At 47.0% G+C, this 25,937-nt stretch overlaps 2 protein-coding genes across 6 annotated transcripts in view; one reads left to right on the top strand and one right to left on the bottom strand.

Annotated features, from left to right (window-relative positions):
• Positions 1-25,937, top strand: part of Ngef (neuronal guanine nucleotide exchange factor) — a 97,796-nt gene that overhangs the window by 291 nt on the left and 71,568 nt on the right. The gene's annotated exons all lie outside the window — the stretch shown is intronic.
• Neu2 (neuraminidase 2) overlaps positions 1-25,937 on the bottom strand; it is an 88,564-nt gene that overhangs the window by 23,075 nt on the left and 39,552 nt on the right. For 2 of the 5 annotated variants that reach the window (XM_087564975.1, XM_087564974.1), the window contains exon 2: positions 11,644-11,768. The exons of 1 other annotated variant lie outside the window; for it this stretch is intronic. The gene's annotated coding sequence lies outside the window, so the exon portion shown is untranslated. Of the gene's footprint in view, positions 1-11,643; positions 11,769-24,634; positions 24,801-25,937 lie in introns of those variants that run through there. 2 more of the 5 variants (XM_087564973.1, XM_087564977.1) reach the window with 2 other exon arrangements.

The raw sequence follows: 25,937 nt of genomic DNA, 5'->3' as shown, positions 1-25,937 counted from the left end.
GTGTATTTTTTTTAATGAAATGAGATCAAGAAAGACGTAGAGTAGAGGTCACTACTGGGTAAGTACAGAGCGCTGTGAGCACTGATTGAGAAAGAACTAATGGGTTGGGGATTTAGCTCAGTGGTAGAGCGCTTGCCTAGCAAGCGCAAGGCCCTGGGTTTGGTCCCCAGCTCCGGAAAAAAAGAAAAAAAGGGAAAAAAAAGAGTGAGAGAGAAAGAACTAATGGGAGGGAGAACCCGGCTACTCTTGCAAGATTCCAGCTGTACCTATGAGGTCCTGGCTATACCTGTGAGCTCCTGGCCCATCTTGGCTTTGTGACTTTCCCTGCCTGGTGTGTTTCAACATCTGTGAAGCATGAAGCAGGGTGGATTCCTTCCAGCTCTTCTATCCCCAGCCGTGGGGGACTAGGGAGGCACTGTAGTACATAGGACAGGTGTCAATAAGTCACAGGGCGCTGTGCAATGGGAACATGCAGGACCTCTTGCCAAAAACTGATGAAGAATCTCAGAGAGGCAGAAGCACCATGTTAAACTAACTGCAGAGCCCTCCTAGAACAGGGCACTCCCTGGTTGTAAATGTATATGTAGCCTGTGAAGTGCTGTGATTTCTGTGTGTCATTGGCTTAAATCTCAGGGTTACGAAGTGCTCTAGTGGGAGGAGACATCACAGCTATGGAGTAACAGCCTCTGTGCTGTTGCCCTGCTCAGGAACCGTTTCAGGACAAAAGATCCTACCCAGAATCCTCCAGATTTGTGTACTTGGCGGACATAAAATCAGAAGTATGATGTGACTTGGTTGGGGAAACTCAGCTTAGATATGGCAATAGAAGGTTCCTATTTCCTGTCTTGACCAATATTTGTAATATTCACAAAGCCATCAGCTTCAGGGAGCTGGACTTGGGATTCCTGTAGTTTTGGCTACTCTGCTGTCTCAGCTAGTGACCAACGTCTTGTTGCTTTGAGAGAAATGGTTGTCTTAATGCAGAGAGACATTAAGGCTCTGGTTGGGTCCCCTGCCATGTTTCCTTCCCCTCTTCCTTTCTTCATCCTGGTCCACATTTGGTGTTACTTAGCCTCAAAAAGAAGCCAGAGTCTCCTTGGAGACTCCAGCATCTTGGGCCATAAAAATGGACAATAGGCCATCTTCCTTGACCACACTTTCAGGCCACTCTTTGACCAACCACAGAGTTTCATGGATATGGTGGCCCGGATAGGAAAGGGGTCCTCATAGGAAAGGCAGTGGATCTCAAACTTTACTTTGTCCGTGGAGGTTCTGGCCTCAGCTCTCCAAGCTCACACAAGTGGGCAAACCACCCAGTCAAAACTTGTGACAGTCCAAGAATCCCAAAGTGGCCAGATACGGCTACTCAGCCTTAATGGTTCCACCAGACACAGGAGCCACTCTTTGTCCCAAGAAGAGAGTGAGCCTGCCAGCTCTGTATCTGACATTCCCTCTCCTACCAGAAAGGAATTTACTCCAGCAGGGAGAGGTGGTGTGTGGTGTGTGTAGTCTAAACACTGAGGAGGCCGAGATAAAAGATTCAAGGCCAGCCCGGGTTATTAAATGAGACCTTGAGACCTTGGTGTGTGTGTGTGTGTGTGTGTGTGTGTGTGTGTGTGTGTGTGTATTATCAGGAATTGCTGAATACCTGGACTTGTGAGGCTTGGAGGTGGTGGGCTAGGGACATAGGTGAAGTGACAGTGACCATCAGGCTGGTAGAGGAGATGAAACAGTTCTGTGCCCCAACCCAAAGGCCAACTAGAAGCCTCTCCCTGAGCAGAACAATTGATGTGACCACTCCAGCCATAGCTACTGCATCACAAGACTGGAAGAGGTTTGGGCCAAGCCAACTGAGGGTGTCTCTTTAGGGTCCCTAGCCATGGCTCCAGGAGAAAGGGTCTATGCAAGGCAGCCCAAGACCCAGGATGAATTTTCCCCTGTTCTTGGCTTTGGTCATTCTGGGAGAGGTCAGACCATGGGCAGTCTTGTTTCCTAAGGGTAGCAACAATCCCTGTGGCCCTGCTGCCAGGGACACCACAATGAGTTTGAACGTTGACAAGAGGTCTTTTCAAGAATGTCCCATGGTGAGCTTCTGTTGGGGAAATGGCTGATGGGTTGGCTGTGTGCACTTGGAAATAAGGTAACTTCCCATACCCACTCTAGCTAAATGCTTCAAGTTCCTAGGGATGAGGGGTTGGGGTCTTGATGAATGGAATAGGAAGTTCCTGGGGGAAGCAGAAGCCTATGTGAAGAATGCTTGGTGAGTAGGATTGCTGAGGTAAGGGGAAAATGAAGAGGTGCTTCTATCCATGGGACTCATGGACTTAGGGAGGGGGCTCTGTACATGCACACAATGTCCTCCCAGGAGACACACCCCTCAGCTGTAGACAAGCAGGTTGACTGTGCCTTTATCACTTTCCTCTCTTTGGTAGGAACCGCATGCATCAGTCATGGTATCAACCATAGGCTATATCTTGAAATACTCACCATCTAGATTTTTAAAGAGCCCCAAAATGATTTGCTGGTTCATTATCTAATGAGGATGTCTCTGGACAGAGAAGTAGGGATCTGTTTGGATGTAGGGGTGTAACTTAGCATCGGAAGGGAGTCGGATTCCTTAGTCTATTTATCTGGACAACAGTAAAAGAGGAAGGTGTAGCTGGGGACCTGAGCTGAGGGTGGGAGCTTGGGAGATCTCCCAATGCTAAGGATCTTTCCTGTTTGAGCCAGGGAGGCACACCTGAGGCTCTCTATCATGACAGGTTGAAACTCTGAAGGGAGATGACTTTGGATATGAGACTGAGTTCCCCTAGGCTGTCAGCTGCTGGTGACTGCCTCTAATTCAGATGGGACTGGGGATAAGGGTCCTTACACTCAATGTGGCCTTCCTTCCTTCCCCTCTCTGTTCCCTTACTCAGAGTTCTCAAGTCTCTCTTGTCCCTTTCCAGGCACTCTCCAAATGACTCGATTTGGAGACTCTCTGTCCTTTATAAGACTTGCCTTGGTCATGGTGTCTATTCACAGCCGTAAAACCCTAACTAAGACAGTCTCTCAACTATTTCCAGTTTTAAAAACCTTGGGTACAGGATCTTATATCATCCTGGATATTCTTTAGTTGGAAGTCAGGGGATGTGTGAGCATGTATAAGGCCATGTTTCAAACGAAACTTTCCTGGACAGACACTAGGACATTGGACAGAAGAAGCCTTGTTTCTGCAGAGTTCCTTTTTAGGGAGCTACCTTTGATTCTTACTGGTGATTCTTGGAATTTTTTTTATTTTAAAAGGGTATCTGGCCTTGGGACAGGTCTTTCCAGTTGTCGGAAATGATCAGCATTGCTGCCTGCAGCTCCCCCATGTATTTCTGGCCTCTTTTCAATAGGTTGTGAGTCGAAAGCAACATCTCTTGCAGGCGGTCACCCTAGGCTACTAGCCGAGCTCAAGAAATGAAGACTTTCTAGTGTAGGGTTCCAATGAAGCTGTGTTGAAGCTCACAGGAAAGGAAATCAGATCTGTCTGGCTGTCTTTGGGGGAAACATGGCTGACATGTGTTTGTTGGAGGCATTGTCATAGAAATTGACAAAACGAAGAGGTGCGGGAGGTTGGCCAAGATCTTGCAAGATAAACAGCAGAATTGGTTGTCCTGCAGAGTGAGGCCTTGTTGTTCCAGGCCTTCTTGAGGTGACAATTTGTGGCATTTGTCGCCCTGATCTGTGCCTGCTGGAGCCCCATAACCAGCTAGAGCTGGAATTGAACACTGGGTTGCCTGGCAGGCACCAGCTATGGGTGCTCAAGCCAACCTCTTGTAAGTCTAGGGTTTAGTACCTATCTCTGTCCTTATCTCTGTCCTTTTCTAATTCACTACTATCTTATTTTCTTTTTTTTTAAAAATTTATTATGTATAAGTACATTGTAGCTGTCTTCAGACACACCAGAAGAGGGCATCAGATCCCATTACAGATGGTTGTGAGCCACCATGTGGTTGCTGGGATTTGAACTCAGGACCTTTGGAAGAGCAGTCAGTGCTCTTAACCACTGAGCCATCTCTCCAGCCCCTATCTTACTTTCTTTTTGGAGACAAGGTCTCATGTATCCCGGGCTGGCCTTGAACGGGATATATATAAGAGAATGACCTTGAACTTCCGATCCCCCTGCTTCCACCTCTGGAGGGCTGGGATCACAGAACTGTATCACCTACCCCATCTGCTTTATACACCACTGGGGATTAAACTCAGAACTCAGAGCTTCGTGAATACCAGGCAAGCATTCTACCAACCGAGATGCATCTCGGGTCCTCTCCAGCCTTCTGAAAGGCTGTGTTCCTGGTGGCTGTTAGTTTTAAACTCAAGATGGCAAGAAACAGGTGAGAAGTTGGGCTCTGAGCTACACTGGCCTCAGTCCGGTAGCCTTGATTTGAACATCGGCCCCTCTCACTTCCTTGCATGAGTCAGTTAACATCTGAGTGCTCATGTCCCTTTCTAAAGCAGAACAAAGATGGTTTTGGCGACTATATGGAATTGTCATTGGGGTTGGGATCTGGGCCAGGTGCTTCCAAGGTTTCAATGTGTTTTTAAAGGATGAATTGCAGGCACACAAGATTTTCAAAACAAGAAAAATGTATTCAAAACAAAGAACAGTACAGTTTGAATACATTATCAAAACTGACAGTGGGCCTCAAGAGCGGAAGAGTACTCAAAAGCCCTCGTTTGGGGATTCCTTTGATGAAGTTCAAGAGATGGAGGAGTTCGGTTACTACGGTGTATAGCACAGGTGTTTCTCCGTTTTGACTGGCAGGTGTGGATTATGTAAATCTCTGCTCACAGTGCATACCCTTTCCCATAATTCATCTGACTCTAATCACATGCATGCCCAATTATACATAAGCATAGGATGGTAAACAGGGAATTCTTCCTAAAAGAAGGACAAAGTTCTCCCTATTGCACATAGACCCCAAACTAGTCTAGGCCGGAATATACTCCCTACTCTTGCCTCGATACATAACTAGAGCCCTGTTGAATGGGATCTGAGTTTGATAGTTGTTATGGGGAGGAAAAACTCTACTGTTCAGAGAGTGGTACATCTCGGTGCAAGTAGGAGTCCTATGTTGGTGTCAGGCTGCCAGGAGCATTGCTCAGAGAGTGGTATGTATGCATGTGCCTGTAGGAAATGACAGTGCTGACTGCTAAGTGTATTATTAGCAGAGATATTGGTACATAGCCCAAACCAAGAGGAGTCCCCAGTTGCTAAGCTATTCCCTAGGCTTGCCTGACTTTGGGCATTCTGAACCCTCAGTGAGATGCCATTTATTAAGCACTTGACATGAATAGAACATTGGCTGCTGTTCTCCTGATATACTTTGAGAAAAAAAAAAGTTCACCTTTTCAATAGGCAAGACCTGCCTTCCCTGCATCAGAACCTGCCTCGAGCATCTCTACCACAGTCCTAGACACTGGGAGGCCTGAGAATGTGGCCCTCTTCAGTTTAATCACCACAGAAACCTCATAAACAGCAAGCTCGAGAGGGCAGATATGCAGTCGGGAGGTCCTCACCTTCTGAGTACCCAGAAGGATGGGTTTGGGGTGTGGCTGCTTCTGCTGGAGATATACACGCATGCTTTTGGGATGCAGGGACAGCCCCACAAATACTTCCCAATTACTCTGTCTCACAGAAGGGAGACATCTGAGGAGTTGCCATGAGAGCAAAACCAGGCATTAGGAGTCCCAGAGCCGCTAAGAGAGTAAGACGGAGGAACTGAAGAGAGAGGGTTGATGCTTCAAGTCAGCTGATGGAGTCGGCATCCCTGGGAGAGCATGAGAAAGCTGAGTGTGAGGCTCCAGCAGGCCCACTGCTGCTGGCTTCCTGGCCGGGCGTCCGAATGGCAAATAAATGGGATCCAAGCACAAGGTGTCTCTGTTCTATGCTGAAGCCCAAAGGATCTGTTCTGGACAGCAAGGCCCCATTGTAATGGCCCCATAGTAATGTCTGTCTTGGCAAAGAGGTGGTCTATGCACCCCAGCTCTGCTAATAGAGAAGAAGGGAAAGAAGTCTGCAACCAGACAGACACTTGGGGGACCCCAGAAATAAGGCTGTGGGTGTCCTTACGTTGATAGGCTGGTGTAGGTTGGTACAGGCTCTGCTCCCTCATCTTGAAATGACAGAAGCTGAGGGAGCCCTTCCCAGACCCCCCAGTGAATGATGGATCAAGGAGAGGACCAGGTGTCACAAACTGTCACAGTGGCCTGAGTGAACGAGGCAACCTTTGGCTGCCTTGGTGATAGGTCATGGGCCTACTACAGCTCTGAGCCTGCATCATTTCCCAATAGACCCTGTCAGCTTAGAAAGTACTCAAGATACTTGTGTAAGAGGGAGGATAGAGGTTTGGAGACAACCCTCTAGGTTGGAGAGACACCATGGAAGGAACAAGGCAGTAACAGCCTTGGGTCGGGAGCAGTTAGTGTTTCAAGGTAGGGTTGAGCACAGAGCAGCAGTCCTTATCTGGGGCCTCCGTACCATGTTGGTGGCACTTCAGACAGTCGCAGATGGGAACTGACTTCCCACAACCAGCATGAAGTAAGTACTCAATAAAATTTGATTCCAGGGAAGGGGCTGTGCTCAGCCTTGGAATCCCTTTGGCAGCACAGCTAAGAGAAGAAAAGGTGAGGGTGAATGGAGAGGAGGCAGAAGGACTAGCAGGGCCTAAAAACAGGGCAATTTTAAAGTTGTCAATATGGAGGCTGAATGTAGTGGCTCGAACCTGTAATTCCAGGCAGAGGTGGGAGTTAGGGCAGGGTCAGGAGGTCAGGCAGAGGCAGAGAGATCCCTACAAGTCAAGGGCCAGCCTGGGCTATGCAGCACATTCCAGGCCAGTTAGGACTATGTAGCAAGATCCTATCTCATACAAACAAACAGCAAACCAAAACTATGACAAAAACCAGAAAAGCGTATGGTAGGAAGGGAAGAGCCCAGACATAGTCAATAAAGTGCTTGTTGTGTAAGTGTAAGGACCTGTGTTCATTTCCCAGAACCTACATTTAAAAAAAAAAAAGCTTGTTGTGTCATGGGCTTGTAATTCCATGTCTCAGAAGTCAAGGGCCTGAGGAGCAACATCTGAGGTTGTCTCTGGACGGTACGTCATACACATACCTGCACCCTCCTGCCCACAAGTACACCCACATCTCGGCTGTCAGCAGGAGCATGGCACAATGTGTTTTATTATGACGGTCTCAGTGTGGACATTTTCTGGGTCCCCAGGATATAGTGGTTTTCTGTCTATTAGCCCTGAAGAGCTTTCTTCCCAGTGTCTGTACAAGAAGGTCCTGGTGCCTGGAGGGTTGTCCTAAGGCTGTCCTAAGTACTTCCTGCTCACATCAGCCCTCAGTCAAGGCTGACAAGTTGGGAAGGACTGGTCAGGGCTGGACAGGGCTGGAGGGTGCAGGCTCCAGAGAGTTTGCAGCCTGTTCCAAAGGAATGCACAGATGTGAAGATTCCAGGAAAAAAAGAAAAGAGGCGGGTGGACAGGGGTCAGAACAGAAGATTCTCCCAGGAATTGAGGCAAGCAGGCTGGGGAGGGAAAGAGGAAGCAACAGAGGTGAGGCAGGATTCAAAAATGAGAGGCTGGAACCCCCCCTCACCACCTTCTCCTCCTCCTCCTCCTTCTCCTCCTCCTCCTCCTCTTCACCCCCCCTCCTCCTCCCCCTCCTCCCCCTCCTCCAGTTTCTGGCTTTCTTAGAGGTCTTTGAGATGCAACCAGTGAGACAGGGAGAGGCTGGATGCTCTGAGAGGTTTAACATGATCACTGCTGGAGCAAAGGGTACTTGCTGAAGAAAGGAAGTGTGCCAGACTACTGAGGCACTCCACCTCTCACACTGAGTGACTATCAATCCTTGTCCCTAAGGTGAGAGACAGGTGTTCTGGGACTACACCAATAGATGGAGGTGCCTGGCCTCAAGGACCAAGCACGGGGTTCTCAGCATCTCAGGTGTGATTTGACCAGCACTGCTATTTTAAAGTTCACTTATTAACTTCTGAATATGAATATATATATTTGTATATATACAATTATACAGATATAGATATATATATTACAAATCCTTCCCCTTGTTTCCGTTCCTCTAGAGAATCCTGACTAAAACATCTCTCACCATTAAGAAAGGGGGAGTTTATTGTGGCTTTAGGAATTGTGAGTCAGGAATTGTGACTTTGGGGGATACAAATACTTTTTTTATTTTTTTAAAAAATTTTTTTAAAATTTATTTATTATATATAAGTACACTGTAGTTGTCTTCAGACACACCAGAAGAGGGCATCAGATCTCATTACAGATGGTTGTGAGCCACCATGTGGTTGCTGGGATTTGAACTCAGGACCTCTGGAAGAGCAGTCACTGCTCTTAACCGCTGAGCCATCTCTCCAGCCCCAAATACTTTTTTTAAAAGTATGAATTATAATTCAGAGACACAGGCACAAGAACATCAGGGAAAGTAGAGTTTGGATTCTGAGGAGGAACAGAGGTTGCTTGACCAAAGAAGACATAGAAAAGGCATCAGCAGACCGGACATGCCCACAGAGCCAGTCCCACAAGTTCTGGGTCTGCATGCCAAGCCTTGGGTAAAGCCGAGTGCCTTTATCCAGCATGGGTGTGCCACATGCTGGGTCACAGGGGGAGGGGCCAGAGCTCTGATTTGTGAGTCCCTGCCTAAGGACAACCTCCTGACTCTACTTTGAAAAGCCCTTCCGTGTGGCTGTGGTGAGTTTTCCTCTTCTGCTCACATTCCTGAATGTCAGCCATTTACTTTCATGGTAGTGTCCATGCTGAGAACAACATCCCTCTAAAAAAAAAAAAAAAAAAAATAGGGAAAAGCCCCTATACCACCACCACACACCGAGGGAAGGTCACGTGATGAACAAGAGGGGACATCTGCAAGCCATGGGCAAGGGCTCACTAGCGTCCCACCATGCTGGCCCCCTGACTTCAGGCTTTCCGCCCTCAGGGCTAGGAAGCTACACTCTTCTGCTAAGCCACTGGGTCCTGTATGGTTTTTTTGTGGCAGTCCTGGCAGACGGACACCAATATTAACCCTGATATTGTCAGGCCTCTCTGAGTCCTATGGAATTCCCGATGGATGAGTCACAGCTACTCAGATAAGCAGCCTGCCACTCTCAGACTGCCTAAAGACCTGGTGGTTCTCCATCACTTCCCTGTGTGGCCATGGGAAGTCCCCGTGGTCTCCTCTGCACTTTACAAGCTCAGCCCTCCTCTCTCTGTCAGGGACAGCCAGCCGTGCCCTCAGGTAGGTGCAGCACTTGCCAAGGCTGTGGCCTGAGGTAGCTGCTCCTTAGGCCTCCTTCTTGTACCCAGATCACTCCTTCCATTAATCCCACCCTCCCTTTCTCCCTCCCTCCCTCCCTTCCTTCCTTCCTTCCTTCTTTCTTTCTTTCTTTCTCTCTCTCTTTCTTCCTTTCCTCCTTCCTTCCTTCCTTTCTTTTTTTTTTCTTTCCTTTTTTTATTGTTGTTTTGTTTTGTTTTGGCAGGATCTGAGGTAATTCTAGCTGGACTAGAACTAGCTATGTGGACCAGGCTGGCCTCAAAATCAGAGATCTGTATGCCTCTGTCTCTTGAGTGCTAGGATTAAAGACTTGAGCCATCACATCCAGCTAAACGCACAGCTTCCAAGACAGCTTAATCTACAAAGTGAGTTCCAGGACAGAGAAACCCTGTCTTGAAAAACAAAACAAAAAAACAAAAACAAAACAAACAAAAACAAAACAAACAAACAAAAAAAAACAAAAAGAAAGAACAGAAAAAAAATAGGCAAATTGGAATGCTAGTTTATGCCTTTGTCTCAGTGTGAGGAAGGGTTGCCCTGATTTGAGGTGAGCTTGGGCAATCCAGAGAGTTCTAAACAACCTTGGGTTACAGTGAAAGACCTTATCTCAAAAATTAACAGTGAATAAACCAAAGAAACACAACTAGGGAGAAGGCTGAGTTCTTTCCTTCCCTTATGCCTTCAGCTGAGAAGGGCTTCTGCCTTCAGCATGTCCACAGGGGACTGCCTCTCAGGCCAGCCATCAGCCAGTGCTGAGACAGAATACATTTTACTGTGGTACAAATGGAAAGCCTCCAATCCCTTGATTTATTTCTTCAAACAACCTTTGCCCATTATATATCTATATTTCACAATCTTCAACTCTTTCCACACAGAGAAATAAAAGTAATTTACATAAGTGGACCATCCGTTTAGCTGGTAAGATTTGTTTAAGCCTTGCCCGTGCAGTGAAAGAGGTGCCATGATCTTTCTTAATCCTTGAGCTATCACTGCACGGGCAGAAGGAAAAAGAAGCCAGAGGAGGGCATGCTCATATTTAGGATGATGGGGAAGCCAGGGAAATCTCTCACTGCTGGAGCCTGAAAGAGAGGGACAGGCCAGTCTCACAGTGAGGGACCCATGCTGAACCTTGTATTGTGAGGTCCAAATTGAACCTCTTCTAGGGCCTCTTGAATGAGACCCACGGAGGCAGTGATCAATGCAAAAGCAAGAGGAATGTAATTCTGATATCTCAGGGTCATCTCCCCCTTGAAGTGGGGTGACCCTGAGCAGACTCTGACAGGGAGTTCTATACCTTGCAAACAATTGGGGCAGAATTCAAACAATGGTAACCAGGCAGGGTACTATTGATGGGGCGAAGTGACCTTCAAACTGACTCGTGGTCAGTGGACCGTTCTGGACTTTCCAGGGGGGAATGGTTGGAAGTCAAGGGGAGGTTGGTTGGGAGTCACAGGTAGCTTTGTTTGACAGTTTGGCTTGTAGCTGTTTCAGGAACTAAACTAACTCTACTCCTACTGGAAGGGAGGGGTCTTTCTGTGCTCAGAGGTTGGTGGTGGAATTTTCCCACTGGTCTCAGATTGACCCCAACGGGGGGCATCCACAGACACACTGAGGGGACCTGCTTTGTGCTCCTACCCCTAGATTGCCCAGGGCTCCCTGTGTGGAGGGCTGCACAGTATGGGAGGAGGAGTACTAAGCAGAGAAGACTCAGTAGCCTCATGGTCTTGTCCTAGGTCTCTGCCTCTGACATCTGCTCTCTGGTAAAAGCAACTAAACGTCCTCAACTGCAGGAGTCTCCTCCCCATCCTGTGTGGCTGGCAGCTGCTCCTCTGTGCTGTGACCTGGATTCTAACTCTGCCTTACCCACTTCCCAGCTGTGTGATCTTAGGCAAGTTCCTGAGCATCTCAGAGCCTCAGGGAGAACTCACGGAGGCTCCTGCCACATGTCTCCATCCCCAGGTTGAAGTGAGAGGCAAAGGAATTCAGTGGACAGTTCCGGCAACCAGCCAGCCTTAAAGACTATGAGGTCTGAGACTTAGTGCTTCCTTTCCAGAAGGTCTTGTCTTGGCCACCACCTTCTGACCCAAGTTGGTGACAATGTAGGGAAAGGGAAGTTTTTTTTTTTTTTCTGTATGACAGGAACTTGGAGAATTCTGGTATGGTCTGACCAAATTATACCTGGAATCTCTACCAGAGGTTTGCACACTCTACAGAGTGTGCACTCTACACACTACCTAGTTTTTGAGAGATTAGTGACAAGCCAGAAGGCCCAAGCCCCATAGAAGGGGGCACAGTAAAGTTAAAACTCTTTTAGCCTACCCACAAAGGCCAGTGTCACACCAGGACTCTGTGTCGGGTCTCCACCTGGTCCAGAGATCCAGAGATGCCATTCGGTTAATATTGTGGTACAGAGGTCGCCTCCAGTGCGAATCTAGGTTTGGGTCCTGTAATAATAATAATAATAATAATAATAATAATAATAATAATAATAATGAAACACAGTTATAACAGAAGCCAATATAGTTTTGTTTCTTGTTTTGTCTTTAAAAGGATAACCCACAGGGTAGAAAGCACAAAGTAGAACCACTCAACTTGTCCTAATGCACAAACAATGGGGAGGGAGGTGTCTTACATTTCGCAGGACCAATTTCCCCCCCTCATTTGTATAACACAAGCTTCTCTCCGAGCATGCTCTCTATTAGGTGTAGCTCCATAACAACTTTACATACCATGTTTCCTCAGCATCTATCCGTGGGAGCTTTAACTACCAACTTGATACAACCTAGAATTAATTATCTGGGAAGGACGCCTTTACTGAGGAATTGCCTACATCAGATCTGCCTGTAACTATGCCCGTGAGGAACTAGTTTGATTGTTAATTGATGTAGGAGGGCTCAGCCCACTGTGGGTGGCATCATTCCCTAAGCAAGTGGTGCTGAACTGTGTAAGAAAATTGATGAGTATAAGGTAGCTTGTGGGCCAGCTAGCAAATGCTTCTCCCATGGTTCCTAGTGTGAAGTCATGATTCATTGACTGTGAAGTCAGATGCTTGGACAGAGGTAATGTGGTATGAAATTGCAAGCAGGCCTGCCTTATGTTTCTGCCTTGACTTTGATGTGGAATCACAAGTCGCATAAACTCTTTCTTCTTCCATGTTGCTTTTGGTTAAAGTATCACAGCAACAAGAATAAATTAGGACAATACAGTGAATCTCCACCAAAGATGCATATTTTCATATTACAATGAGCCACAGGCCACCTTGAGACAAGAGAGTCCCTCTGTGCCCATGCTAGGTCTTGGATTTAGTGGGCCTCTGTTTAGGTTTTTCAGCCTTTCTCTTTACCAAGCGTTTTTTGTTCTTTTGTAAACTAATTTTTAAAGATCTTGTAGCCCTCACTCTCTGCTTTATGGTCACATGCTGCCCCTGATGGAGGCACAGTGGTAACAAGGTCAGGCTGCTTTTCCAGACAGAGACTTTCAAGAAAGATCTGCCTCTGAGGACTTCTCAGACATTTGGACTGTAGGGCTCCAGACCAGTATCACTGAGTCAAAACTGGTGTTAAGTCTCCAGAGGACTCCGAGGGCACCAAGGTGAGAGATTGAGAACCAAGTATAATCAGGCAATTCACAGGCATCATGGTCATATCTCACAAGCACCTCTCATAAAGTCCCCAGTACATAGAGGCCCTATTGTAGGCAGTCTTTTCCTTGAGGGCAGGGAGGGGATGCTGGGAAGCTTCTGGAAGAGCAATCCTGAATGCCTTTGGAATCTGGGTCTAGTTACTCCTGGGTGTTCGTTCAACTATCAGTAAACATTCGGCAAAATCTGCACACTTAATGTGGCACTGTGAGCGAGTGGGCTAAGCCCCCTGACTTCTTTTTGGTTTGTTTTGTTTTGGTTTTGGTTTTGATTTTGGTTTTTCAAGACTGTGTGTGTGTGTGTGTGTGTGTGTGTGTGTGTGTGTGACCTTGGCTGTCCTGAAACCCATTTTGTAAACCAGGCTGGCCTTGAACTCAGAGATACTCCTGCCTCTGCCTCCCTCGTGCTGGGATTAAAGGCATTCGCCACCACACCCGGCTTGATGATATTTGTCTTAATGTTAAAAACACACAGGAGTAAATGAGAAGTACATGAAGTATATGAAGCCTAATCACAGGGGAAGGACGTAGGGTTCCCCTACATGCTCCAGAGACTAAAGCGCTGGGCATTCATCCTTAGCTGAAGCATTTCCCCCACCACCACCACACACAAATTTAATAAAAAAGTCCTCAACAGATGACAGGCTAGGCTGGCTAATTAAAACCAGACAGAAGCTGTTGACCCACACATCTCCAACTAACACTGCCATTTTTGGTAAATTCATCTGCCCTACTCCTGCTGTGAGGATACCATTTACAGAGGAGGGTGGGGTGCCTCATTCAATCGCCAAAGAGGGCATTCACAAACTATCCCAGGGCAGCCGTTCTCAACAAGTGGGGGTGACCTCTTTGAGAGGGCGGTGTCAAACGACAGGGTCATAAATCAGATGTCCTGCATATCAAATACTTACATTACCGTTCATAACAGTAGTAAGATTACAGAAATAATTTTATGCTTGGGGTCCCCACAACAAAAGGAGCTGTACAAAAGGGTTGCAGCCTTGGGAAGGTTGAGAACCGCTGTTGTCCTGTTAGGGTCCCATCAAGGGAAGATAGAAAGATAAGGGAAATCACAGGGACCAGAGAAGAGAAAGGAGCCCTTCTCTCTGAAGCCCGGTTGAAGCTTCCCACCAGCATTCCAGCACAGTTAACTGGAAGCCTGCAATTTTCTAGAAACATCAGCACAAGACTCCAAGGGAACATAGCACTCTCCATACCTTACTCCATTCCAGTTTTTTCCAGATCTAGCTCTGTCCGAGCATCTCAGAACCACCCCATAATCTTTAACATGAGAGACAAAAGAAGAGAGGAAGCCAGATTTCCTACCAACCTTTGCAGATGAAGTTTAAGAGCCACCAGATGTTATCTGGGGCTAACAGCACGACAGCCAACCATGACTGTCCCTTGAGGAGTCTGTGCCACACTCAGGTGTCTTCTTCTGGGTGTTTCTCATCCTCCCAACCCTCACAATTGAGCCTAGACTGAAATATCTTTAACAGCAATGGCCAACTCTGCCTCAAGCTAGGTAAGTCTGAAATCTTCTTCTCCATCAGTCACAGGGGGAGCTCCCTGAAAGATTACAGGACTTGTGAGGCTGATGGAGGTGACAGCATAGAGCTGTGACTGTCCCCTCACTGCTAATACATGTTTTTATTTTACTGTTGTGGGGAAAGCTGGGTGTCACATTCCGAGGGATTGTCAGGGCTTTGCACATTATGGAATGGGAGGCAGAGGGTTCGATCATTCAGCTGTAGGAGGAAATAGACTCACATCTGCTCCTTCTTTTGTATTTGTGCCTGGGTCTCGTCTAGCCCAGAATAACCCTGAACTCCTGATCCTCCTGCCCCTACCTCCTAGTGCTGGAATTGCAGGTGTATATACCCAGCTTAAACTATTCTTTTGAGGAAAGAAAATGTTGGCCCTGTTGAGGGCCTGCTCCTTCTCCCGTGCTCTGTTTAGACTGGCAGCTCTCTGGACACACAGACAAGTTGTGGTGATTTGAATAGGCCTGGCTCTCACAGACTCATGTATTTGAACGCTTGGCCCACAGGGTGTGACACTATTAGGAGGTGTGTCCTTGTTAGAATGGGTGTGTCTTTATTGGAGGAAATGTGTCACTGTGGGGCTAGGCTTTCAGGTCCTAGAGCCAGTCTCCTGGTTGCCTTAGGATCAAGGTGTAGAACTCTCAGCTCCTCCAGCGCCACACCTGCCTGGATGGTTGTCCTTCGTCCCACCATGATGCTAACAGACTGAACATCAGAACCAGTAAGCCAGCCCCAATTAAATGTCCCCCTTTATAAGAGTGTCACGGTGTCTGTTCACAGCAATGGAAATCCTAACTCAGACAGAGGCCGGCTCTACATACTTAGCTAGAAGCTTCATCCCAAGCTAATCACCACCAAACACTGGCCAGACACCCTGCTCCAGGCAGACAGAGGCCCGCCCACCCCTCCTTGCTGGACTCCTCTAAGATTGCTCCTGGGTTAGTCTTTTGCAAGCCTAGTTTACGGGAGGCCCTAAGAGAGTGCCATACAGTGGGCTTATGCAGGGGGAGGCCAGGCAGAGGTGAGGGGTGGTAACACTCATTGAGCTTCACACTCAATGCCACACTCTGCTCCTGGTACCTTGTACCACAAGATTTGGGACCTCTAGAGTCTTTAAAATACCTCATGCTTTGAAAAAGCTCTTTCAGATTTCAGTTCCTTTGGAACTCATTTGGTGAGATTGATTTTGTGGATTTAAATGGATTTTTCCCACACACAGATTTTTAATCCATATTCTAAACTTTTATTAGTATCTTTTTTTTAAAGTGACAACCTAATTGAGGTTCCATAGAATCCACACATTTAGAATGGATAATTCCATGGCTATTGTATAACTCTCACCTACTTTCTGTCTCTGTCCAGTTTCCTGTCACGGATGTGTCATCTGGATGCAATCTAAAATGTGTGGCCCTTTGTGAATGGCTTTCTGCACCTGACAAACTCTGTTCAAGAATCACTCATGACATAGAATATATCAACATTTTTCATGGCTGAGAAATATTCTAGTATACGGGTACACCACTCTTTGTCTATTAGTCAGTGCATCTGGGGTATTTCTACCTTTCACGGTGTTGACTCATACTGCCATAAACGTGGGCATATGACTTGCATGATGTGGCTTTTTGAGGAACTCCATAAAGACTTTTCATAATGGCTGAAAAAACCTGTATGGAGTTTTTTCATAAGGAGTCAAGGTTCATTTTCTCCATGTCCTTACCTACACATTTGTCTTTTCCAGGACCTCACTATCCAGGTTACGTTGGCATCTGGCTGTAGTTTTGATCTATACTTTCCTGGTGATTGGTGACATTGAACATACATCAGTTGGCCATTTGTATGTTTTCTTCTAAGAAATGTCTACTTAGGTCCTTTGCCCACTGTCTTAGTTAGGGTTTTATTGTTGTGAAGAGACATCATGACCATGCCAAACTCTTGTAAAGGAAAGCATTTAACTGGGACTGGCTTACAGTTCAGAGGTTTAGTCCATTACGTCATGGAGGAAGCAGGGCAGCATTCAGATAGACATGGTCCTGGAGACATAGCTGAGAGCTCTACATCTGGATTGACCGGCAGCAGGAGGAGAGGCACTGGCCCTGACTTGGGCATTTGAAACTTCACGGTCCACTCTCAGTAAAATACTTCCTCTAACAAGGCCACACCTACTTTGATAAAGTCACACCTCCCAGTAGTACCACTTATATATGAACCTATGGGGCTAATTTCATTCAAATCAGCACACACTTTAAGGAACTGGGCTGTGAGTCTTTCTGTTGTTGTTCCTGTTGTATTACATTCCTTTGCTATCCTGGGATAGCAACCCTCTGGCAGTACATAGATAGCTGTGGTAGTTTGAAAATTTATTTATTTATTATATATAAGTACACTGTAGCTGTCTTCAGACACAGCAGAGGAGGGCATCAGATTACATGACAGATGGTTGTGAGCCACCATGTGGTTGCTGGGATTTGAACTCAGGACCTCTGGAAGAGCAGTCGGTGCTCTTAACCACTGAGCCATCTCTCCAGCCCGCTGTGGTAGTTTGAATGACTCTCGTATGGTTAGGTATTTGAATGTAGTCAGTAGACTGTTTCTAAGGGATTAAGAGGTATGGCCTTGGAGGCGATGTGTCACATATGACTTTGAGGTTTCAACATTCTATACAAGGCCCATTCTCCCTACCCATCCCTCCCCCAACCTGCAACTTGCCAGTCAGAAGTGAGCTCTGAGCTACTGCCCCAGCACCAGGCCTGCCTGTCCTCATGCTCCCTGTACTTCTAGACTAACCGTCAGAAACGATCAGCAAACAATTAAGTAATGCTTTCTTTTAAAAGTTGCCTTGGTGATGGCGTCTCCTCACAGCACCAGGACAGCAGCTAAGACAACAGTGGACGAATGATCCCTTCCTTTCTGTGAGTTTTCCCTTCGTTCTGCTATTTGCTGCCTTTGCTGGGAAGAAACTCATCAGTTGGATCAAATCCTTTGGGCGTATTTTTGCTTTTGTAACCTGTGTTTTTAAGGTCCGAACCAAAAACCTCTTGCCCAGTCCAAAGTCACGCCTTGTTTCTTCTGTGTTTTCTTCTAGTATTTTCATAGTTTCAGGTCTTATATTCAGGACTTTAATTCTCTTTTAGTTGACAATTCGCAGCATAGGCTGAGAGACAGTGTTTGGTCTCAACTGCATGTGGCTATCCAGTTTCTCCAGTTCCACTGACTGAAGGGTCTCTCCTCCCACATGTGTTCATGGCACCTTTGTCAAAAGCCAGCTCGCTGTAATGCTAGATTTAATTCTAGGCTCTCGGCTCCATGACATCTTTTTATGCCAGTACCATGCATGGTGTTTTGGCTACTATTGCTTTGTGGTATATTTTGAAATAAGACAGTATGACGCCTCTTTCTTTTTGCTCAAGATTGATTTGACTATTTGGGATATGTACTGTTCTATATTTTTTTTTTCTGTTTATGATATTTTAGCAGAGAACCTACACACCACGTTGGGTGGCATGCATTCTGACAATACTCATCCTTTGAATCCACGAACACATGTTATCTTTCCATTTATCTGTGTCTTATTCAGTATCTCTCATCGCTGTTTTACCATTTCTACTGCAGGGACGGTCTATCTCCTTAGTTAAATTTATTCCAGGGGGGCTGGGGATTTAGCTCAGTGGTAGAGCGCTTACCTAGGAAGCGCAAGGCCCTGGGTTCGGTCCCCAGCTCCGAAAAAAAAAAATTTATTCCAGGATAAGGTTTTATAGATGTAAATGGGATTTTTCCCCCTAATTTGTTTTTCAGATAGTTAGAAAGTGTACAGATAGGTTGCTGAATTGTGTAGGTCAATTTTGCAGTTTTCAACTTTATTAAAATGATCTATTCATTCTAACAGTTTTGCAGAAGTATCTTCAGGGTGTTCTCTCTGTAAGATCAGATCCTAGGCAAACTGGGACAATTTAATACCCTCCTTTTCAGTCTGGAGGCCTTAATCACTTCAGTCAGGACTTCCAGCGCTAAGGCTGATATGTTGGGAAATGGCACCCTTATCTTTCTCTGTGTCTTAGAGGAATTGCTTTCTGTTACCCACTCAGTCCCATCCTCAAGAGCATTAACAGCTGGAACCACTATGTAATGCAGAAAGCCTATGTCTGGGTATTCGCACAGATGAGATGAAATTAAGATGTCAAAGGATCGTCTTCCTTCATTGCTATTCTCAAAAGCCAAACTATGAACCGCCTCCCTACCCACCAAAGACAGCGCGGTAAAGGCATTGTGGGGGCACAGGCAGTGCAATGCTATCCACACAACAGGGGGGTGCCCTTGCCATCATGACAAAACTGGTTGAACATGAAGGATATTACGTGACACACAAAGTAAGCCAATCAGAGAAAGACAGGCATCCCCTGTTTGTACTCACAGGTGTTGTGCTAGCCATGATCTGTCAAGAGAACAAAAGCTATAGTCATTTTGGAAGAGGCAACCTCAACTGAGAAAATATCACCACTAGGCTGGCCTGTGAGACAACTGTGGTTTGTTTCTTTGATTGGTGATTTGTGTGGGAAGGCCCAGCTCTGTGCATGCAATGTCGTCCCTGAGCAGGTGATCCTGGGTATTAAATGATAGGCTGAGCAAGCCATGAGAAACAGGCCAGTGAGCAGCCTCTGCAGTCCCTGCATCAGCTCCTGCATCAGCTCCTGCATCAGCTCCTGCCTCAGCTCCTGCCTCCAGCTTCCTGCCCTGTTTGAGTTCCTTCCCTCAGTGACGGACTTCCCTAAGTGCTGTGGAACTGTGCGTTGAAATTTTTCCTAATGGTTACTTTTGTGTTTCATCACAGCAGTAGAAACCCTAAGGTGCATAGAACCTCATCTCTTAAAAGAATTAAGCCAGATATGAGGTTTTGTTTGGTTTTGTTTTAATCGGGGTCTCTCTGTGTAGCCCTGGCTATCCTGGAACTAGCCTTGAAGACCAGGCTGGCTTCGAACTCACAGAGATCCATATGCCTCTGCCTACCAAGTGCTGGGATTAAAGACGTGCACCACTGGCTGAATTAAGTCAGTTTCAGAAAGACGGACGTTGTATGTTTTCTCTATGCATTTTATATGGATGCATGCAATTGTGCAGGTGTGTACGGCATGAAAGTAGAAATAAAATGTTGTCCCAGTGGCAACTAACAGAGATTAGGAGAGGGGAACGGAACCTGTGAGACCATGCTCAATGTATAACACATGGGTGTGTGAACTGCCCTTTTGTAACATAGTACCATGTATGTGCAATGTAGTTTTTTTCAGGGTTGACATCATAGAAGTTGATAGTCCGATGGTTGTAAGAGACTGGGGTGGTTAAGGGATGGGGTTAGAGAAATATTTCAAAAGGTTTACTCTCTAACAGGGGCGGCACACTGTAATTTGGAAAAATGTACAAAGCATGATGCCATGTGTTCTCAGCCTGAAAGTCCAGCTGTGTAAGAGAATGTGTTTTGCTTGGGTAGATATGACCACTTAACAGTGCGACCGTGCTCTACATGGCTTTTGTAGTTTCAGTTCTGTCGCTGTGACAAGTACCTTAACCGTAGCCAAAGTCAGTTTATGGAAGAAGAGAAGGGTTTTACTTGGCTTACAATCTCAGGCAATAATTCATCATCTCTAAGAAGTCAAGACAAAATACTCAAGTTAATAATAAAAAAAAAAAAAAAGAAGTCAAGACAAGCACTCAAACAGTCCAGTCCTGTCACCCATAGTCAAGAACAAAGAGCAGGGATTCTTGGTTGATTGCTCTCATCCGGCTGTTTTCTCTCTAATGCTATTTAGAAGCCCCCTGCCTAGGGAATGGTATTGCCACAGAGAGGTGGGCCTTCCTTCATCGATGGACAGTCACGATAATCCCCCAACAGATATGGCCACAGGCTAACCGGTTGCAGACTGTCCCTCTTTGAGACTTCCTCCCAGTTACTCTAGCTTGTGCTAAGTTAACAATGAAGAGTAACCATCCCAGTGACAAAACTCTTCAGTGGCACCTGCTGATTAAAACACAGAAGATGGTGGGGGGTGGCTCAGCGGCAAGGCACCACCACAGGGGTTAGGGTGGGAAGTGGTTACTACTGTGGTTGAAATGTCTGTCTCTCAGTTCTTTTCCTGAGATGCAGCAAAAACATCTGGGTCTGGGTCTGATGCCTGCCTTGGCAGGTCTTCAAGGATGCCGTGGTTTGCCTGAGGCTCCTCCCGGCCCCAACGAAGATTGTGTTTCCCAGCCACATGCATTCGTCCAGTGCTTTCTAAGTCTTGGGCAACAGGTTGTCTGTTCCAGAGACCACTCAAGTCGACTGACCTATGGGTTCTAGGAGCCCTGAGAGAGCTGTAGGGTTTTATGCAGTGCTGCTCTAAAAGTCAAAGACAAGATAAGGTAACTTGTTTTCTTCAAGGGCACATTAGACCAGGGTCTCCTTAAGTCTCTTATACAGTCTTCTAGCAGTTTCCTGCTTAAGAAATCCCGTAAGCCACAGTCAGCTGTGCTGCTGTGTATATCCGCACCCCCAGGGAACACAGGTGCCGAAACAAGAAGGACAAAATATCCTAGGATCCTTGAATCCTGTGACTACCCAGCACAGGAACCTCTGAGCTTTCCCAGGATATCTCTCTCTCTCTCTCCCTCTCTCTCTCTCTCTCTCTCTCTCTCTCTCTCTCTCTCTTGCTCTCTCTCTCGCTCTGTAGTATATGGTACCCACAGAAAACCAAAGCCAAACTCCTCCCTTCTTCCTTAACTTATTTATTTTTATTTATTTATTTATTTATTGGAAGCAGGGTAGTCCAGGCTAGCCCTCTACTCTCCTTCTGCCTCAGCCTCCCAAGTGCCTGTACTACTTTTTATTCTGATGTATAAATCATGACTATAAATTTTTTCAGGTATTTAATTTGCAAATAAAGACTGAACATATTCGGGGCTGGAGAGATGGCTCAGCGGTTAAGAGCACCCGACTACTCTTCCAGAGGTCCTGAGTTCAATTCCCAGCAACCACATGGTGGCTCACAACCATCTGTAAAGAGATCCGATGCCCTCTACTGGTGTATCTGAAGACAGCTACAGTGTACTTATATATAATAAATGAATAAATCTAAAAAAAAAAAAAAAGACTGAACATATTCAAGATACACCACAAGATGACTCAATCCATATACATGTGGCATCGTGGCTGCCATCGTCAAGTCAGTTAACCCATCCATCACCACCTTTACCTTCCTCTAGACCTTCAAGTGTTGCCTATCTTATGACTGACCCTGTGCCCTGGCAATGTGTCTCCTTCTCCCAGACTCGGGTCCTGGCATACCCCTCCACCCTCTACATCTAAAACTTAGGCTGTTTTGGCTTCCAGACGTGACTGAGAGGTATTTCTCTTCCTCTGTGTGTACTGTCTTTTTCATCTCGCACTGAGTCCTTGAGGTTCACCTGTGTGGTTGCTGAGAGGAGGTTGTCTTTTTATTGTGGCTGAGTATCCTGCTGTGTAGATGGATGTTTTCCCTGCCCACCCATCCATCAGCGGTCACTGTAAACCCAGAGCAACCTTTTATCTTTATAAGTTGACTCGGGCATTTGTCACAGTAAGGGAAAGCTGAGGGGCAGAGCTTGGGTTGGGGACCTTGACCCTTCAGCAAACAGAGAGGATACCGGGAGCTTTCCTGATCCTTTTCATGGACACCTCTTTTAGATTCATTTCCTGACTCCTCCTGGCCTGCTTCCTTTAGCCTCTTTTGCTTCCACCACCAAACGCAAACACCCGTCCCTCCAAATCCAGAATTTCCTAATCATCCCTCCAAATCCCCAAACCCAGAATTTCCTAACCTCGGGCTCAGTACCCTTCAGTTCTCTGAAGAGCTAGTTTCAAAAGATCAGCATCTGCAGCTTTTCTGTGACTAACATTTTGAGGGGTCTGTTGTTGTTGTTGTTGCTGAAAAAGTTTTACATTCTGAGTTCGCCTGCTGTGCCTCCCACCTGCAGGCCTTGGGCCTCCTCACTCAAAGCCTTTCCCAAGTCTTCCTCCTCATCTCCCACACTGGCTCTGCGCTTTGGACCTCTGTAGTCACAGTTCCACTCAGCTCCACTCTTGCCAGCAGGGATGTTTGGTTTGTTACTGTTCTCTGGCTTTGTTTCTTCCATCTCATAATCTCGTTCTTTTAGACGGAAATCCAATCAAGCTTTCTGTACCCACTCACCAGGAAGAGGTTCTATGCATGCAACTCTTCTCTGGCAGATGAATGTCCCCTCTGCTGCTACTTCACCCCCTTCTGTAGACTAAAGGGATCTGTAACAGGCAGCAGCCAGGCAGTAGGTGCTAATGGAGTCTAGGGGCTGGGATGTGGTGGTTTGGTTCTTAAACCTTAATTTCTTCACCCAAAAGGGACATTGCTTGCACTAGAAACTAGGAGTGGGACTGCAGGTTGGCTCAGGAAGGAGTGCTTGCTTGCCTAACGGGCCGGAGGCCTTAAGTTTCATCCACTGTAGTGAAAAACCCAAAGCACAAAGAAACTGTAATTGCTAAGTGAATATTAAAGAGCTGTTGGAATCCCTCCTTTTTTCTTTTTTCTTTTTTTTTTGGAGCTGGGGACCGAACCCAGGGCCTTGCACTTGCTACCACTGAGCTAAATCCCCAACCCTGAAATTACTCCTATTGAATCTTCCAGGTCACATTCTGGTTAAGACTCTGGACTGGGCCTTGTCACAATGAACAATGTTCAATTTCAGACTCTACCAAATCAATCAATCAATCAGTCAATCAATCAATCAGTCGATCTAGCTATCTATCAAATCTGTCTGTCCACCTGTCTATCCGACCATACATCCACCCAACACCCATCTATCTGTCTGTCTATCTATCTATCTATCTATCTATCTATCATCTATCTATCTATCCATCCATTCATCCACCCACCCACCCATTCATCCATCTATCTATCTCCCCCCTCTTTCTTTCTCTCCATCTCTTCTATCCACTTGCCTCAAGGAAAACAAGAATCCATCCCCTCCCCTCTTTCCAGAGTCAATAAGCCAACAAGTACTACTTAGAAAGGTTTTCCTGTGTTGGTCCCTGGATGTCTTCCTGCCTTCCTCAGGTGTCCGCTCAAGCATAGAAGAGTCCCCTCCCCAAGCAACCCCACCTCACACAGCTGAGAGTCTCAGCTCCCTTCAAGCACCTTCTGCATTGGCCCTGGTCTTGGCTATGAAAGGGCCCTGATTCTCACCCTTGCAGCTCTGGGCATCCTAAGTCCACATGAGCTTACATGACCACAGGTAGTCGGGGCTTTCCTCATAGACAGAGCTGGCTGGTTTCCGGGACATTACTATGACTTCCACCCCAACCCTAACCTGGGGTTTCTGTTTCTTCCCTGTTCCGGCCCCTTCCCCACTGCTAATACCCCAATCTCTAAAATTCAACTTTTCACTTTCCCTGGGGACGTTCAATTCCCTCCTGTCTTTTGTTCCCTGAGATCCATCAGCCTCCCTCTTGGGCAGGGCCCAGCTCCGCACTTTCACTGGACACCAAAGCTCTGTGTGTGGCCTTCCTCCCAGAACTCCATCCTGGAAGGGACTTTCAGCCATACTGGAAATGTCACTGGCTTCTTCCTCTGCTACCTAAAACCTTCCCATCAAGTCCCAGACACTTTTGGCACCCCATCCCCAAGCCTTTGTTGTTGATAGCCTGAGGTAGACCTACCTTTTACTTGTGGGACAAAGGGCAAGAATGACCCTTCCCCTTCCTCTTGCCTGAGTCATTCTCATTCTTTAAGGCCACATGTGTTCCTGCATGGTCCACACTGTACCAGGTCCCCTCTCTGAGGAGAATACTAGGGCCTCAGGGTTGCTCGCTGAACCAGCACTCCCATGCACACATTCCTGCTCCTCCTGGGATGGTTTGTGGACACAGTTTGAGCAAGTGACACCAGGAGATGTCCCCGCCTGGGATCTCCCTCAGTGCTGAGGCCTCCTGTGACCTACTCTTAACCTTTTCTTCCCCTTTCAGCCTCTTGCTCCTTCTGGTGGACCCCGTGAGTCTTGGAGGCTGAGCCTCATCTTTTTGGGCTGTCTGACCCCCAGAGCGGCCTACTGCAGAATGAAGGGCCTCAGCTCTAGGGAGGATTCGTTCCTACCTCTTTACTCCCTGTTGAGGAGGTGGAAAGCAATGGCAGAGAGCAGCCCGACTGTGTGTCTTGCCTCCTCCTCCTTCCGGCCCCAGCCCTCCACTTCTCCAGATCTCCATCTGCCTCTGACCTGCGATATTCCCCACACCCTGCTATCACTATTGTGAAGGACAACAGCGGGTACAGCTCACTTGGTTGGCTCCTCCCTCTTATATCTGCTGCAATGCTGGGCTTCTGTCCTCTAGGGCTTTGCTCAAGGGTGGCCCACAGGCTGGAAAAATGAACGTGCACAGAGAACCTGTCATAACTGCAGTGTGGGCTCCAGCGGGACCTCTCATGTCGCAAGCTGGCTTCACGTGATAACAGCCAGGCCTGCAGCCAGCTCCCTGCCCCACCTATAACGTTCCCTTCAGGAGTCCTGATTTCCCAGGCCTCTGACTCACCAAGGAGGCCCTGGCCCACAGCTCAGCTCTGAGAGCCTTAAGTCACTTTTGGCTTGTGGCCTCCAAGCACCAAGGCATAGAAATGAAGGCCACTCCTGCCTCTGACTCACTGTACCTTCTCCCCTAAGGACTACGTTCTCCCCAACTGTGAGTCACACACGACTTGACCACACCAGTTACCAGTGGTATGGCCTTGGACACACCACTGTGTGCTGGAGCTGCAGCTTCCTGCCTACAAGGGAAGGTTAAGTCTATGGATCTCACAGGGTACCTGTGGGCATAACAAAGGCCATTCACGGATCCACTGTTACTCTTTCTGTAGACAGCAGAGGTCAGCCATGCACAGCTGTGTGCTCTGCAGGGCGCCAACAGCAAACCAACCAATCCAAGTCCCATCCCTAGGAGCAAGGAACAGCCAGGGATATAAGGTGCGTGTCCCAGGCCAGCAGGCACTCAGTGCATGTTGGTTAAGGAAATGGAAGCTTCTGCCTCAGCCCCTCCTTACTTCCATTCACAAATCTCTACCCAGAAGTCATACCTGGATCAGAAAGACGCAGGGCTGAAAGCTATTTAGGTTTCTAAGGGAAACTTTACATGGTCAAGTAGAGGGCTTGCTGGGCTTTCGAGCCGTTAGTGACTACAGAATAGCCGTTATGACAAGATTCCAAACTCGGTCCTCCCTTGCCTGCACCAGTCTACCAGTGAGGTATCAATGAGACTGACTTCCATGTCGGTTTATAGATTATTCCTCTTTTGCTCTTCGTGTCCTCCAAAGATGGTAGGATCTGGAAATACATTTTCTCAGGGTTCAAAGCTCCTGTCTCTTGGAGGAACTGGCTGGAATGGCTTATGATCTACCCCTGGGCCTT

This window comes from Rattus norvegicus, chromosome 9, assembly GCF_021556685.1.
Source record: "Rattus norvegicus strain SHRSP/BbbUtx chromosome 9, alternate assembly SHRSP_T2T, whole genome shotgun sequence".
Classification (NCBI taxonomy): domain Eukaryota; kingdom Metazoa; phylum Chordata; class Mammalia; order Rodentia; family Muridae; genus Rattus; species Rattus norvegicus.
Note: the sequence above shows the minus strand (reverse complement) of the source record. Positions and strands in the feature narration are given on the sequence as shown.